The 6,306-nt window shown below is 34.7% G+C and overlaps 1 pseudogene; it reads left to right on the forward strand.

Annotated features, from left to right (window-relative positions):
* Positions 1 to 298: 298 nt before the first annotated feature.
* Positions 299 to 417, forward strand: LOC112478796 (annotated as a pseudogene).
* Positions 418 to 6,306: the final 5,889 nt, after the last annotated feature.

The following is a 6,306-nucleotide window of genomic DNA, read 5'->3' on the forward strand; positions in this document are numbered from 1 at the left end:
CTGCACAAAATTGACATTTACAGAGCCTTTCATCCCAAACCAACTGCTTATACATTCTTCTCTAGTGCACATGGAACAATTCTCAGGAATTGACTACATACTGAGACACAGAGATAGCCTCAACAAATACAAGAGGGTTGAAATCATACCATATTCTCTGATCATAATGCTTTGAAGCTAGAGATCAACCATAAAAAGAAAGCAGGAAGAACAACAAATACATGGGGATTAAACAGCATTCTACTGAAGAATAACTGGGTTAGAGAAGAAATAAAAAGAACAATCAAGAGATACATAACTCTGTGGGCATGCTACCCTGAACAAGCCTGATCCTGTTTGATCTCAGAAGCTAAGCATGCTTGGGCCTGGTTAGTACTTGGATGGGAGACCATCTAGGAGTACCAGGTGCTGTAGGCATGAAAAAAAAAAGAAAAAGAGATACATACATATGAATGATAATGATAGTACAACATATCAAAACTTTTGGGACATGGCAAAAGGAGTCATAAGAGGAAAGTTCATATCATTACAGGCCTACCTCCAAAAGCAAGAATGAGCCCAAATAAACAATCTAATGCTTCATCTTAAATAACTAGAAAAAGAAGAACAAAGGAAGACTAATCAGCAGGAGAAAAAAAATAGTCAAAATTAGAGCAGAATTAAATGAAACTGAAAACAAAACAAAACAAAAAAAAAAAGAAAGAAAAAATAAATGCAGCAAAGAGCTTGTTTTTTGAGAAGGTTAATAAAATTGACAAAACCCTGGCTAGACCCTCTAAAGAAAAAGGAGAAAGGACACAAACAAACAAAATCAGGGATGAAAGAGGGGGAATTACAACTGACATTGCAGAAATACAAAGGATCATACAAGAATACTATGAAAAAAAATATAACACCAAATCCAATAACCTAGAAAAATTGGACTAGTACTTAGAAAAATACAACCTTCTTAGACCAAATAGAGAAGACTTGGAAAATCTAAATAGACTGATCAGCAGCATAGAAATTGAAACAATCATCAAAAACCTACCAAAAAGTAAAAGTCCAGTACCAGATGGCTTCACCAGTGAATTCTATCAAACATTCAAAGAGATTTAATACATATTCTCCTCAAACTCTTCCAAAAAACAGAAGAGGAGACAATACTGCCAACTCATTTTGTGAGGCCAATATTACTCTGATACCAAAACCTGGTAAAGATAATACAAATAAAGAAAACTACAGACCGATATCTCTCATGAACACAGATGCAAACATCCTAGATAAGATACTAGCAAACCAAATACAGCAACATATTAAATAGATTTTACACAACAATCAAGTGGATTTCATCCCAGGGGCACAGGGATGGTTCACCATACTCAAATCGATTAATGTGATACACCACATAAACAAGTTAAAAAACAAGAATCATATGATCATATCAATAGATGCAGAACAAACCTTCGACAAGATTCAGCACTCATTTATGATCAAAAACTTAACAAAATTGGAATAGAAGGAAAGTACCTTAACATAATAAAGGTCATATATGACGAGCCCTCAGCCAACATTATACTTAATGGTGAAAAACTAAAAACCTTCCCTCTAAGATCAGGAACAAGGCAAGGTTGTCCACTATCACCACTGCTATTCAATATAACATCGGATGTTCTAGCGAAGGCAATTAGACAAGAGAATGATATAAAAGGCATCCAAATAGAAAATGAAGAAGTCAAACTGTCAACATTTTCAGATGGCATGATTCTCTATATAGAAAACCCTAAAGACTCACAAGGACACTAGTAGAAAGAATAAGCAAATACAGTTTCTGGATACAAAATCAATATTCAAAAATCCATAGTGTTCCTATACTTTAATAATGAAGTGTCAGAAAAAGAAGTGAAAAATATAATTTCTTTTGCAGTTGCAACAAAAAGAATAAAATACCTAGGAATAAATTTAACGAAACATGTGAAGGACCTATATAATGAAAAATATAAGACTCTATTAAAAGAAATCAAAGAAGATACAAAGAAACAGAAAGATATTCCATGTTCTTGGATTGGGAGAATCAACATAGTTAAAATATTACCCAAAGCATGATACAGATTTAATGCAATCCCCATTAAAATCTCATCAGCATTTTTTAAAGAAATGGAAGAAAAAATCATCAGATTTGTATGGAAGTACAAAAGCCATCCTATGAAAAAAGAATGAGGCTGGAGGAATCACTCTGCCCGACTTCAAATTATACTACAAAGTGACAGTAATCAAAATGGCATGGTAATGGTAGAAAAACAGACACCCGGACCAGTGGAACAGAATTGAGAGTCCAGAAGAAAACCCATATTTATATGGGCAAATAATTTTTGACAAAAAAAGCCAAAAACATATAGTGGAGTATGGAAAGCCTCTTCAATAAACGGTGCTGGGAAAACTGGAAAGCTACCTGCAAAAGAATGAAACTAGACTGTTGTCTATCACCACACACCAAAATTAACTGAAAATGGATTAAGGACCTGAATATAAGGCCTGAAACAATAAAATGCATAGAAGGAAACATAGAAACTAAACTGAAGAACTTTGAATTTACCTTTGACTTAAAGAGGATTTTATGAATCTGACTTTAAAGGCAAGGGAAGTAAGAGCAAAAATCAATGAATGGGACTACATCAAACTAAAAAGCTTTTGCTCAGTAAAAGAAACAGTCAACAAGGTCAAGAGACAACCTTCCGAAAGGGGAAATATATTTGCAAGCAACATCTCAGATAAGAGCCTAATATCCAAAATATACAAAGAACTCATACGACTCAATAACAATAAAAAAAGAAAGAAAGAAAGTACCCAATAAAAAACTGGGCAGCGGCCCTGAACAGACACTTCTCCCTAGAGGACATACAAATGGCCCACAAGTACATTAAAAGATGCTCAACATCGCTAGCTCTTAGGGAAATGCAAATCAAAACCAAAATGAGATACCATTTCACACCTGTTAGAATGGCTATAATCAACAACAGAACAAGTAATAACAAATGTTGGAGAGGATGCAGAGAAAAAGGAACTCTCATACACTGCTGGTGGGACTGCAAATTGGTACAGTCATATGATCCAGCAATCCCTCTACTGGGTATTTACCCTAAAGATTTGAAATCTCATATCTGAAAAGATATTTGCACACCGATGTTCATAACAGCATTATCCACAGTGGCCAGGACATTGAAGCAAGTGAAGTGTCCTATGATAGATGATTGGCTAAAGTAGCTGTGGTACTTATATACAACGAAATATTACTCAGCCATAAGGAGAGATGAAATACTGTCATTTACGACAACATAATGACCTCGAAATAATCATACTAAGTGAGGTAAGCCAGACAAAGAAGATTGAAAATCACATGATATCATTTATATGAAGGATATAACCTAATAGCAACAAATGAACGGGACAAACAAGCAGAGACTCATGGACATGGACAATGGACTAGTGGTTACCAGAGGGAAAGGAAAAAAAGGAAGCGGGGGGGAAAGTTTAAAAAATAAAAATAAAATATAAGCTTGGAAGAAAAAATATATAAATAAACAAATAAATAAACAAACAAACAAATAAATAAATAAAGTAAGTCAGTAAGTAAGTAAGTTTATTTAATCACATTTGCAAAGTCCCTTTTGCCATCTAAGGTAACATATTCACAAACTCCCAGGATTAGGACATGCACATCTTGGGGAGGGAGTGTATTATTCAGTCTATCACAGACGTTATTGTAGAAATATTAAATAATATATTTTAAGTTAAAGAAGGTTAAGGTGAGAGGTGACAACATGAAGAAATCAGGTAAAAATAATTTTATTAGAATTTTGTAGTAAGTGGGGAAAAATTAGAGAAATTGAAAGACAGAAGAGAAATGTGTCTGTGGAAGCACTTCGATTATAGTGGGAAATACTGAACATCTTTAAATGCTGATGGGGAAAATTTAAAGGTAGGAGAGGATGAAGATAGTAGAACAAGAAGAGATAACAAGTGTTGAAGTTTTCTGAGAATGCCAAGCGGCTGCCATGAGAAGCCAGGAAGGACTGAAGATCTCTATTTACTCAGAAACATTTTTGAAATGATTTGAGGATGAATACTATAAATACAGAAGACTTTTTTCCTCTTTTTTCCAGTTTATTCTTAATTTTTAAAATACATTACATAGCTATTTCTTTAATTCTAGTTTATATTCTATTAAAATTATTATATAGTTTTCCTAACTTTCTCTTAAGGAAAATATTAAAAGTCTCACACTATGCTTTCTAGAAATCTAAAATGAACAACAAATTTGCTGTTGAAGAAAGCTGTAGTTTTTTAGATCTGCATAATTGCTTTCTTTCATACTTTGAATTTCAATTTTTTCCCTAACTTTGCATTGGTTTGAATTTTCTGTCAGACTTCACTAAACTGTACTATCAAGTAAACTGCACTGAATGTATTATTGTTCTCAAAGGTTTACCCTTAACATTTCACATCATTATTATTTTTCCCTCTTGTCATTTTCATTTCTGTATATCTTGAGTACAACAGATCATGGCTTCCACTGGGAGCTCCAAGTAGAGGATTTCCAAAGTTTGCTATAATTGGTGTCTGCTATATCTGCTCACTGAACATTATGTAAATCATGGCAGAACCAAGAACCTAAAGGGGTGATGTGTGTGTGTGTGTGAATGAATGTTTGTATTGAAAGTGTGTGAGTGAATGCGAATGTGTGAATCATCTCTGTGTATATGTTGATGTGGAGAGGATAGCTGAAAGATTTTAGTAAAAATTTTCAAATCAGGATTTTCCTTACTAGGTTTAGTGTATTGATAAATTTTTCAGTTTGTAATACAATTTTAGGTATTTATTGGGCTTTTATTGTTTAAAAGACAGTACTAGCAGTGGTAGAGGAAAATAGTTCTGTTTTAGGGAAGCAAAAAATCTACTGGGAGAATGGTGGTAAACAGAAGGGGGAAAAACTTAGTAACTAGAAATATAAGGACATGTGATAGTGGCCTAGGGCCTTATGTGACAGTGGGTGGTCAGGCACAGCTTCCCTGGGGAGGCTGGATTTTCAGCTAAGTTCTGAATATCAGAGTTATCCAACTAGGATGCTGAACTGAAGGTTTTATGCCATTAAGGATATTAGACAATATCATGGAATTTCAGAGAGTAAAGCAATCTAATTAGGTATGAGGTATGAGGGTCCAGAAAGTTTTCAGATAACGCATTTCAGAAATGGAACACAGGTGGGAAGGTACAGAAGGTGAAGAGATAAATGGAGCTGATGGTGTCCATTTAGAAGAACAGAAGGGCAAGTCCAGGAAACAGAAAGTAGCCCGTCTCAGTTGACGCTTAGAGTGGAATTTTGTGAAATAAAGTGGAAAAGGTGTTTGAGATCAAATTGTGATAGATATTAAATGATTTGTGGGGAATCAGTATTTAAAAGTTTACAGTACAGCAGCATTAAAAATGAAGAACAAAAGAATGACACAATTGAAATTACAATAATAATGAGAACTGTCATTTGTTGAAAAGTTGCTGTGTGTCAAGTACTTTATATAAATTATCTTTTTCTATACTTCTCAGAAAACTGTAGAAGTATATTATTACAGGTGAATTAATCTGATGCTCAGCAAAGTAAGTAATCTGCCTGTAAATCACAATGCTAGGAATAATTTGAATTGAGATTAGAGTGATGCCTTAACTCAGGCAGGCCAACTAAGAATGTAGTACAATGGTTGAAGTGTAGGAGTAAGAGGACGTGAATTAGAATAGTGGTCAAGGGCCCAGAAAAGAGAATATGAGGTCAGAGACATTTTTGGATGCAAAGTCTACAAGCTTTTGGGACACCTGCTTCTGATTTCAAATCTTTTAAAATAAGCTTCTATAGTACAAATGAGAAACTCTGAGTTGTGTCCAGTTCTGTTGGAAAATTAAGTGGATTTGGGTCTGATTTTTTCCTGAGAAATCTCAAGATTGAGAAGTCAAGATCGGTAATGAATAAGAGATGGCTATGTTTTCCAAATTTGTTATGGGATCTAGACAGAAGTCATGTGAGAAAGCAAGACAAGATGGTTTTGGATCAGAACCTCTGGGCAGGTGTCTGGATTTCATCAGAGACAACCTAGAGGGAAGGTTATATTTTGGGGCCAGTGGGAAGAGGTAACCCTCTGACACAGAGAGGTGTATTACTGCTGGCCATGATTTTGTAGGCGACAGAAGCCCAACCTGGACACAGCTCTTTAAAGCATCTCAAAATGGCTACTAAGAGAAAAATCAAGCTTTAATAATTTGCTAGCACCAGAGAGTCAG

This window comes from Pteropus alecto, unplaced genomic scaffold (assembly GCF_000325575.1).
Source record: "Pteropus alecto unplaced genomic scaffold, ASM32557v1 scaffold22, whole genome shotgun sequence".
Classification (NCBI taxonomy): domain Eukaryota; kingdom Metazoa; phylum Chordata; class Mammalia; order Chiroptera; family Pteropodidae; genus Pteropus; species Pteropus alecto.